The sequence below is a fragment of the Idiotropiscis lumnitzeri genome, chromosome 2 (assembly GCF_059441095.1).
Source record: "Idiotropiscis lumnitzeri isolate Australia: NSW breed Sydney's pygmy pipehorse chromosome 2, RoL_Ilum_1.0, whole genome shotgun sequence".
NCBI classification, from domain to species: domain Eukaryota; kingdom Metazoa; phylum Chordata; class Actinopteri; order Syngnathiformes; family Syngnathidae; genus Idiotropiscis; species Idiotropiscis lumnitzeri.
In genome coordinates this window covers 17,755,088-17,765,178 of record NC_142392.1, presented here as the reverse complement: position 1 = coordinate 17,765,178, position 10,091 = coordinate 17,755,088, and the positions used below count along the sequence as shown (strand labels likewise).

Sequence of the window (10,091 nt, the reverse complement as noted above, 5' to 3'; positions counted from 1 at the left end):
AATAGCCAAAAACAGCAAGCCATTCTCAGAGGGGGAGTTCGTGAAAGAGTGCTTGGTAGACTCGGCAGCACTAATATGCCCTGAAAAAAAAGCGGCATTTGAGCAAGTCCCGCTGTCCAGGCGAACCGTGACGAGAAGGGTCGAGGACATTGCGGGGAATCTGGAGCTACAGCTGCAACGTGAAGTGCCAAGTTTTGATTTTTTTCTCCTTGGCTCTGGACGAGAGTTGTGATGTCCGCGACACAGCCCAGCTACTCGTATTTGTCCGCGGGATAACGCCGGACTTCAGGATTACGGAGGAGCTGGCAGCAATGCGGTCGTTAAAAGGGACGACGACAGGGAGCGATCTCTTCACTGAGGTAAATGCTTGTATGGACACGTTGGGACTGAAATGGGACAGACTGGCAGGTGTCACCACGGACGGTTGTCCAAATCTTACCGGGAAAAATGTCGGACTTTTAAAACGCATGCAGGATAAAGTGACTGAAATGGACCCTGATCAGAAATGAGTATTTTTACATTGTATTTTACACCAACATGTGTTGTGCAAATCAGTGCTAAAAATTAACCATGTTATCGATGTTGTTACAAAAATAGTTAACTTCATCAGGGCGCGGGCACTGAATCACAGACAGTTTGTCACACTTCTGGAGGAGCATGAGAGTGAGCACAGTGACATTGGCTACCACACTTCTGTGAGATGGCTCAGCTTGGGCAAAGTGTTAAAAGGAGTCTGGGATCTGAAAGCAGAAATCCAGGAGTTTTGTGAGACAAAAGGCAAGGCCATCCCAGAGTTTGCAGATGAGGTCTGGATGGCAGATTTCGCATTTGCTGTTGATGTGACTGCACTGATGAATGAACTGAACACCAAGCTGCAAGGCAAGGGCCTTTTTGTACATGAAATGCACACCTTGGTGAAGGCTTTCATGAGAAAGATACAGTTTCTTTCAAGACAACTGGAGAGCAACACTCTCACTCACATGCAAACCCTGAAAGAAGTCACACCATCAGCTGATAACCTCTGCAGGTACTCATCCATGTTAGGAGCATTGCATGGTGAGTTTGCAAGGTGATTTGAGGATCTAAGAACAATGGAGGATGAAATCCACATGATTTCTTCTCCCTTTACCTTCAGTGTGGATGATGCACCCAGTGATGTTCAGATGGAACTCATTGACCTGCAGTCTGATGGAGTACTTTAAGTCAGGATCTCTGCTGGATTTCTACTCTTCTCTCAAGGAGGAGAACTTTCCAAACATTAGGAGACATGCTCAGAAGATGTTTGTTCTCTTTGGCTCTACCGACATTTGTGAACAAACATTTTCAATTATGAAGTTTACAAAATCCAGGGACAGATCCTCTCTCACTGATGATCATCTGTCAGCTGTGCTTCGCATCTCCACTTCAGACATTCAGCCTGACTTTGATGCACTTGTTAAAGCCCAGCAGAGATTAGATTTCTCTCACTGAACAAGAAAAATGAACATTGAAACACGAAATGAGGCAGTTAGACCACAAATGTAGGCATGTTACTGTAAGGCACCAGATAACAATGAACTGGGACACTTTTTCTCAAAATCACAGTTCAGTGACAGTCAATATGTTGTATCTTGCTAAATGTTTGGTGCAAAAAGACAATATTGTGATTTCTTTAAAATGCTCAGAACCTTTACACAACTATCCAACAGTATATGGAACTCAAAATGTGTTTTGAAGTGAATGTGACAGAATATGTTTACTAATATGAGTCACAAATAGTAAAAAATGTTAATATTTTGTCTTCCATTGTGTTGAGAAATTTGAATGAATAAATTTTTGTAAGGCAACCTCATTTTTTCAGTTTATTTGGTATTTAGTTTCATTGCTTAACTTTAATATATACTCTTGCCAGCTTGTCAAAACAGTGCTATTTACTGCTTTTTAAAAAAGAAATACAATTAATATTATTCAGAATTGAGTTCAGCCTTTTGGCCCGGCCCTCCACAATATTTTATGTTTCTTATGTGGCCCCATGGAAAAAATAATTGCCCACCCCTGATCTAGGTAGACAAAAACAAACCGGTTCAACATGTCTCTCAGGATGTCATTCATGAGGGCTTGGAACACCGCAGGGGCGTTTGTGAGGCCAAAAGGCCAAAATGACCCAAGGGAGTGTTGAATGCCGTTTTCCACTCATCACCCTCTTTAATCCGGACCAAATGATAGGCGTTTCTGAGATCCAGTTTGGAGAAGACCTGGGCCTCGCAGAGAGGTTCAAATGACGGATCGATGAGTGGAAACGAGGACTTATTTTTAACTGTGATATCATTTACGCCCTTGAAGTCTATACAGGGGCGGAGTGAGGAATCTTTCTTCTTAACGAAGAAAAATCCTGCCCCGAGGGGTGAGGAAGAGGGCCGAATGAGACCGGAGGCGAGGGAATCTCGAATGTACGTCTCCATGGCATCCCTCTCTGGACGGGAGATGTTGTACAGTCGGCTGGTGGGGAGGGAAGCTCCAGGGAGAAGGTCAATGGCGCAGTCGTAAGGGCGGTGAGGAAGCAAGGTGAGAGCGAGGTCCTTACTGAACACCCGGGAGAGGTCATGATAGTTGGAGGGCACCGAGCAAAGATCCGGAGGAGTCGTAGCCGGAGGGGAAGATCGGGGAGCCGGGTCAGCGGACAACAGGCAAAAAACACTCCAGCTGGTAATGGAGCAGTTTCTCCAGTCGATGGAGGGGTTGTGTTTTTGGAGCCAGGGGAACCCCAGCACTAGGGGAACATGGGGTGAATTGATGAGGTACAGCTGAATGGTTTCTCTGTGGTTACCTGAGATGATGAGTGTAAATGGTATAGTTTGCTGGGAGACCAAGGAAATGAGATGTCCATCCAGGGCCACCACTCTTCGAGGGGAAGTAAGGGGTTCCCAAGAAACCCCCAACTGTTTAGCCAGGGCTTGATCTATGAAGTTGCCATCTGCTCCGGAGTCGATTAAAACAGGGATTGAGAAGGATTTGCTTTGCCATAAGATACTGGAGGGAACAGACATGCGAGGGGAAGAGATGCAATTTGGCTCACCAATGTGCTCTCCTTCATTGGCAAGCCCCGTCTTTTGGCCTAGATGGACAGGCAGCAAGATAATGTCCGGGGTTTCCACAATAAATACACAAGCGATTAGTCAAACGTCTATGGCGTTCCTGAGCGTCCAGACCAGTCCTTCCCAGTTGCATAGGCTCCTCCTGGCGAGCAGAGGGCAGAAATTGGCCGGGTGATGACGGCTCAGAATGATAGACAGGCGGAACGGCTTTTCCGTCCCCCCTCCGCGATTTTTCTGCGCTTCTCACTCTCAGCCGATTGTCAATTTTTATGGATAGTGAGACCAACTCCTCGAGGGAGGTGGGCTCGTCACGGACCGCCAGCTCATCCTTTAATCGTTCGGTCAAACCATTCACAAAAATACCTCTCAGAGCGGGCTCGTTCCATCCACACTCGTTCGCCAGGATTCGAAACTCGATGGAGTAATCCGCTACGGATTGTGTTCCCTGCCGAAGGGCTAGCAATCTGCGGGTCGCTTCGCGTCCTTTGACTGGGTGATCGAAAACCCTCCTTAGTTCCTGGCAAAAATCTGCATAAGAGGACATCACTGGCGAAGACGCCTCCCACAGCGCCGTAGCCCATTTTGCGGCTCTTCCGCGTAACAGGTTAACCATAAAGGCTATTTTGGATCGATCAGAGGGGTAGCTTAGCGGTTGTAAGTCAAAAACTAACGAAGAATTCAGGAGAAACTGACTACATGATCCTAGATCCCCGGTAAACGGCTCGGGAGTAGGAACAAAAGGTTCCTTGCTGCCAAGAGCGGGCATTGCGGAAGCAGAAGGGACCGGGGGAGTGTTTACGGGAGGATGGGTGGAGGGAGAGAGAGATAGGACCTGGGTGGAGAGGTGCGTGATCTTATGGTGTAGATTTTGGACCGATTCCATAAGCTCGTGAAACATTTTTTCGTGGCGGCCGAGCTGCCTACCTTGGATAGATAGGGCTTCTTTGAGGGGATCCGGGGTCGCTGGGTCCATTGTATTGGCCGGATTATTCTGTCACGGGTTGAGGAACCGTAATGGAGAGAGAAAAGGAACCCAAGAGCAACCTGGATATGAGATGGGATTTTATTTGTGCGGAAGCGGGTCCGGAGTTCTGCAGGGCAGGCGAGGGGGCGGTAGACGCGGCGGGAAGCAAGCGCAGGCAGCGGGTCCGGAGGGCGCAGGTCGGGCGATGAGGTGAGAGACGCAGTCTGGTCTTCTCGGGAAGGCGGTGGTGTCACGGGCTTGGGCGGGCAGGAAGAAGGCTTGAGGAAGCACATAAGAGAACGGAGTTATTACGAGCACCAAGGACAGCGCCAACAATGCCAATCTGTGTCGTGCAACTGCGGCCAAAGTACCACGGGTATAACGGGATAATCCGGCACCTGACTCCTGGCTGCGCTGATCTTTTATGCTGTTGCTGATGAGCTGCAGGTGCACAGGGGCCGGCGCCAGAAATTGCAGGGGCGTGCCTGGGCGTAGAACCAGGAAGTTGCCCAAGCCCTGCAAGACAAGTCATAGACTCCACCAAACATTAAAAGCACAGGACATCACAAAAATCGTGTCATATGACGAAAGCGATGTGCAACAACAAACTATAGGAGACCCAGAGCATGCTGTTAATGCAGTAAAAGAAGATAAATGGATTGCACCACTGCTTGTCAATGGGACACTAGTTACTTTTAAAATTGACACAGGAGCAAAAGCAAACATAATAAACGAAAAAGACTTGAAATCACTTGAAGAGAAACCGGAAAGAGTCACAGACAAGCCCGTGAAATTGAAAACCTACGACAATCAGCCAATAAAAACAAAGGGATGTTGTAGGCTAAAAGTGACAGCAAAGGGAAGACAACACAAATTAACGTTCACAATTGTGCCAAGTGGACTGGAGTCAATCCTTGGAGACAAGACATCTGAAGAGCTTGGACTGGTAAAAGGAATTTACCAAATCAACAGCAAGGATGTCAATAAGAACAACAAAATGTTGAAGAGTGAAGGTAGTAAGAGTATTGTGAACAAATACTTTTCTGTCTTCAAAGGACAAGGGACGCTACCTTACACTTATAAAATACATCTCAAGGAAGATGCTAAACCTGTAGTACATGCCCCGAGAAGAGTTCCAGCCCCTCTCAAAGATGGATTAAAAAAGGAACTGAACAGAATGACACCAATAGGAGTCATAGAGAAAGTGGAAGAACCCACCGACTGGGTAAATTCCATCACGTGTGTTAAAAAGAGAAACTCTCCAGAGTTACGTGTTTGCCTCGACCCTAAAGATCTGAATGAAAACATTAAAAGAGAACATTATCAGATTCCCAAGCGTGAAGAAATCCTGAGTGACATGGCAGGTGCTAAATTCTTCAGCAAATTAGATGCATCGCATGGATTTTGGCAGCTGAAGCTGGACACCGAAAGCAGCAGGTACACCACCTTCAACACACCATTTGGGCGTTTCTGTTTTCTCAGACTGCCATTTGGCATAAAGTCTGCGCCTGAGATCTTTCACAGAGCTATGGAGTCAATCATAGAAGGTCTGGAAGGAACCCGTGTGTACATTGATGATTTGGTTGTTTGGGGAAACACGGAACAAGAACACAATGAGAGATTTGAGGAACTGCTACAAAGAGTTAAAATGAATGGACTTAAACTAAAACGAGAGAAATGTCTGTTTGGAGTTACAGAATTGACATTCTTGGGAGACAAGCTCACAGCAGATGGAGTGGTGCCAGACAGAACCAAAGTGCAAGCAATACTGGACATGCCAGCTCCAACCGAAAAAAAAAGGACTTCTGCGAGCAATGGGGATGATAAACTTCCGGGGCAAGTTCATTCCAAACCTCTCGTCGAGGACAAAGTCCCTTAGAGAGCTGCTGCATCACAACGTAGTCTTTGAGTGGACGACAAAACATGACGAAGAATGGCAAGATCTAAAGAGAACTGTGACAGCTGAGCCAGTCCTTGCCTACTTTGATCCGTCAAAACCAACCAAAATTTCCACGGATGCGTCGAAAGACGTGCTAGGTGCCATACGGCTGCAAAAGGCGAGAGACACATGGCAACTTGTAGCCGATGCATCCAGGTCAATGTCAGAGACTGAAAAACGCTATGCTCAGATCGAAAAGGAGTCACTGGGTCTAGTGTTTGGATTTGGCAAATTTCACACGTATGTTTATGGACTGCCCACGTTCATAGCAGAGACTGATCATAAGCCACTGATTTAAACTAGGAATAAAAATCTCAATGACATGACGCCCAGAATTCAACGCATGATGATGACATTGCAGCGCTATGATTTTGAGCTAATATACACGCCTGGAAAATACATCGTGCTTGCTGATGCGTTATCCCGAGCGCCGCACCCTAACAGTGACATCAAGGACTGCGTTACGGCGGAGGAGGCTGAGGCTCACATCAACATGGTCACAGCCGCACTTCCTGCTACTGACGCTATGCTGCAACAAATTGTTGCAGAGACGGCAATGGACGCAGTCTTGAACAAAGTGTCACAATGTATGAACAATGGATGGTCAAAAGGGAACTGCCCTCAGTTTTACCCTATGAGGGCGGAGTTGTGCATGGCGGACGGCCTCCTGCTGAGGACGGACAGGATTGTAGTTCCACAAGCTATGCACAAGGACATGCTTCAGCGTCTTCACAAAGGACACCTGGGAGTGGAGAAATGTAAGAGAAGAGCACGAGAAGCCATCTCCTGGCCGGGCATTAACAAAGACATAGAAGAAATGATTCAAAAATGCCAAGTTTGCCAAAAACATCAACACAAACAAGTCAAAGAGCCAATACTGGTAGCTGACCTTCCCACAACTCCCTGGCAGAAGGTAGGCACTGATTTGTTTCATATAAGAGAACATTATCAGATTCCCAAGCGTGAAAAAATCCTGAGTGACATGGCAGGTGCTAAGTACTTCAAATTAGATGCATCGCATGGATTTTGGTATTCATAAATGTGTTTGGTTTGCTTTTGTGAATAAAGATTTTACAAAAAACGTATGAGTAAATATTTATCATCTCATCAATATTTGCACAACAGAGTACTGAGTTTCGAGATCCTCACAATAATAATTCTCAAAATTATATTTCTTATCAATTTAGCTTAGTTAAGGGATATTTTATTGACAATCAAACATCACGATACAAAGACGGGAAAAAAAATTGGTGGTGGGGGGGAGCGAATCTTTTTCTTCTTGGTAGGGGCCGGCGTGAAATAATTGAGAAGCACTGCTAGTATATGCAGACATTATATTCAAACAATCTTGCAGCCCGAGTGAACCGCAGCATCGGTCAGAGAATCGTAAACGTCCCACTGCTGGAGCAGCAAAGGCTTCTCGGGGCATAGGCGGAAGTGACGCGAGAGATGACTCACCAATGTGGCGTGAATTTAGTTATTTTGTTAATTTTTTTAATCAACCGAAATAAAATATTATGTAAAAAATATATTTATCAAAATAGAACAGCCAGGTGTAAAAACAAACACAGAAGCAAAGAAATATATTTGAAAAATACGCGCTTAAAGCATGACGTCATTAGCAAGCGCGCAGCTTCCGCAAGACATCCACATCCACCGACCCGTCCACATCGGAACAAAAACAGTCCACCGCTAAATTCTTCTGGTTTAGTGTGGAACTGACTGTAATTTTCTCACAGGATGTCCGTTGATATTCTAAAGGACTACGACATAATTCATTAAGTCTTTGTGTCCCGATAACCTCATCTTCGCGCGTTGATGCTTTTCGGCGTAGTTAGCTTAGCTTGTTAGCTAGCTAGCCGCTAACGAAAAGAGGCACATGACTCATCGCCAAGCAGAGATCAAGTGCGGATTTTTTGGAATTATCATTTGAAAATGTGTGAAAGAACAACATCCAAGTACAAAGAGGAACTTTGTGGAATAAAAGAAGACAACGAGCAACATCTTCTACTGCTGGGCGAAGGTTGCAAGCAGCCTCGTGTTGTGCCACTCAAAGCAGGTTAGTACCCGTTTTACTCTCATTTGCTTTGTAAAGAACGACTTTCTATCGTTAGAAATATGCATCACAACATTAAGTTGTTTGGGGAAATGCGTCCAAGGTTATTTCCGCTTTATTTTTAAATATTGCCTTTTACTTGCAGGTCTGCTGAACATTTATTTTTGCCAAATGAAATCAGTGCAGAAAATAAATGCCAAAGAATAACCAATAGTGGGGGGTGAACTCCATTTTTTTTCCCAGTATAAAATTTTAACTGATTATTTAACATTTTACATTTTCTGTTTTTTATATCTTGTTCAACCAATTCCTTACGGAATGAATTCTGCTTGAATCTAAAATATGTGCACACTGCGGCAAAAACATTAATGGCGGTTGATCAATTTTAGTGGATAAAACACAAAATATTAACTTTTTTTTTTTAAATCAAGTACGTATTGGTTTTATTTTTTTATTTATTAACTTTGTACTGGCTTCGTCGGGTGAGAGTCAATGAACCTCCGGTGGCTCTGCACTGTTTTGTGCACGTGTGCATCGTTTCACCCCATCCAAACATTTAAAATACATTGAATGCATCCATCCAGGGTTGCACGGATCTCATCAGTGAACAAGCGCATGCTGCAAGGGATGCATCTGCATCTTTGGCTTACTATGGGCTTAAAAAGGGGGACCGTCACAACCCCCTTTTCCATCAACAAGTCCAGGAATATTTAGTTCCTGGTAATAAAGTTCCTGTGGCCCAGGTGGTTTGCATCTCGTCTGCAACTCATAGTTCTTGATAATGTATGCAAAAGACAATGATGACAGAACAGTGGGAGGTCTTGTGTTACTTTGTTACTCATTACTGACACCCTGTGGCTGTTAAGCATCATTGCAGTTACAAAATAATTCAGGGAACTCTTATAATATTATGGTGTATCTTAGTCTAATTTGAATATGTATTGGATAACTTTAATATATACAGTCATTATTCAAATATGTCAACATGAAAGTCAGAGTGAAAGTGTTGTTGCTTAATGCTTATGTGTAAGAACTTTTACTCTTCAAACGTAATTTTGTTTTAAAATTTATTTCAAAACAGAAATTTTATAAAAATAAAAAGGGTAATGTCGGAACTTACTCGCAGGATAAATGTCATTTTGGGTAAAAAAAAAACCCAAACGTAAATCATACAATAAATAGCGACTCTGATGCCAGGGCCCCTTTAATTTTTTTAGGTATCCAGATTATCATGAAAGCAAAAAGTACCCACGATGAAACTATCCATAAATGCAAAATGAAATACTTGTAAACATATTTCGCTTGAAGGATTCCTATTTTATCGATGTCATTATGTTGCGATGGCCCCCAGTGGCCCCCATCAATATGTTAGGGTCCCACAACAGGTGTTCCATCAGACGCACACAATAGCCTGTGTGTGCTAACTTCAGCTCGCTTCCAGAAACGTCTGTGACTATGTCCGGAATGAAATCGGGCATCAGCCGCAGCGTGCTTCCTTTTTCATTGCTCGTTTATCACAGTTGTGCTGCTAAAGCAGGGATGTCCAAACTTTTTGCAAAGGGGGCCGGATTTGATGTTGTAAAATGTGGGAGGGCTGACCTCGGCTGACATTAACTACATAAAGAACAATATATTCAAACACATTTTAGCAAGTGATTCTGTGTTTCACATTTGCTTTTTTATTTTCATTTAAACCATCAAACATGTATTTTGGTTCATTTGAAACATGAACATCACATGCAATTGAATATTTGCTTAACTTTTTTTCTTAAACAGAAGTAATTATAGTCTTGAGTGCAAATAATATTTGAACATGAATTATATCATCATGGGAGTTCAATGTTCACAGAATTTTTGAATTACAGAAATGATTATCCACAAGTGCAAGGACTAATTTGATATACATGACATATCATCAAATATAAATGTTGAATGAACATTATATTCTGGAATGAAAACCGACAACTTGTCTAAATTTGTGACTGAACAAAACAAAATTAAGTCAGTTATTTAAATGACAAATGACTTGCCTGCATTAATGTGACGGGTGATACTGAG

At 43.8% G+C, this 10,091-nt stretch overlaps 1 pseudogene; it reads left to right on the top strand.

The window, feature by feature from the left end:
* Positions 1-204: 204 nt before the first annotated feature.
* On the top strand, positions 205-1,338 carry LOC148341853 (general transcription factor II-I repeat domain-containing protein 2B-like; annotated as a pseudogene).
* The last annotated feature ends 8,753 nt before the right edge of the window (positions 1,339-10,091 follow it).